This window comes from Etheostoma spectabile, chromosome 14 (genome assembly GCF_008692095.1).
Source record: "Etheostoma spectabile isolate EspeVRDwgs_2016 chromosome 14, UIUC_Espe_1.0, whole genome shotgun sequence".
Lineage (NCBI taxonomy): Eukaryota > Metazoa > Chordata > Actinopteri > Perciformes > Percidae > Etheostoma > Etheostoma spectabile.
Window position 1 is genome coordinate 23,152,754 of NC_045746.1, and position 1,416 is coordinate 23,154,169.

Below are 1,416 nucleotides of genomic sequence, written 5' to 3' on the forward strand. Positions count from 1 at the left end.
GACATCATGGTTTTCAAACGAGCAAAGTGGCAGTTGGTCAAGGCCACACCCCCAGCCTCCCCAGATACAGTATTAGGGGACCACTAAAGTCTATATAAAAGAGACTTCAGATACATTATTATAGGACCACTAAGTCTATATCAAAAAGACCTTCAGAAACAGTATTAGGGACCACTAAGGTCTATATAAAAGACTTCAGATCGTTTAGGGGCCACTAAGGCTATATAAAGAGACTTCAGATACAGTATTAGGGGACCACTAAGGTCTATATAAAAGAACTTCAGATACATTATTAGGGACCACAAGGTCTATATAAAGACTATAGATACAGTATTGGAACCACTAGTCTATATAAAGAGACTTCAGATACCTTATTAGGGACCACTAAAGTCTATATAAAAGAGACTTCAGATACAGTAGTAGGGGACCACTAGGCTATATAAAAGACTTCAATACAGTATAGGGGACCACTAAGGCCTATATAAAGAGACTTCAGATACAGTATTAGGACCCACTAAGGTCTATATAAAAGACTTCAGATACAGTATTAGGGGCCACTAAGGCTATACTAAAAGAGACTTCAATACAGTATAGGGGACCACTAAGTTCTATATAAAGAGACGTCAGATACAGTATTAGGGACCACTAAGGTCTATATAAAAGGACTTCAGATACAGTATAGGGGGACCACTAAGGGGTATATCAAAGAGACTTAAGAACATAAGCATTAAGAACAGGTATTTTGCTGTAAATGCTGTCGTTTGCTGCTGGTCAATCTTATGGCAGCCTATTGCTTTAAAATACTTTCAATAAGTCATCATCAATAAAAGCGTGTCTCATGAACGGAAGTTGACAAGGTAATCAGTGTGAGTGTAAGTAGATCAAAGATGCAAAGAGTTTTGACAGTCACTGTAGACAGTTATAGATAATATGAAGACAAGATTAGGCCTGTCCTTTTCAGTGGTGAAGTATAGCAGGCCACATGGAAATCCCTGCTACAGAGCAGAACATGTCCACAGTGAGCTGGACAGACACTGCTAAATCACAAAGTCATGAAAGTGATCAATTGCATTTGCAAAAAGTGTGTTGTATGGAATCCAATCCATTTTTTGAGGTAATTTGGTTAAAAAGAAACCCATATTTCAGATATAGACATTTTTTAAAGAGGTCAAACCTCTAACCTACTGTACATCTGCTGCTGTGTGACATTATCATGACATCACATGTGACGGTAGTATGGTACACTTCATTAAACTGCAGTTGCACCAAATGTAGCCTATGCTCTGGGGGAATTGTTGAGGACACATACGATGAATTTGTCTTTGGAGCATCGTTACTCACACTGTGCTTACACATAAATATCAACCAAAACAGAAATATACACACTAATATATACACAATATATACACATACTCT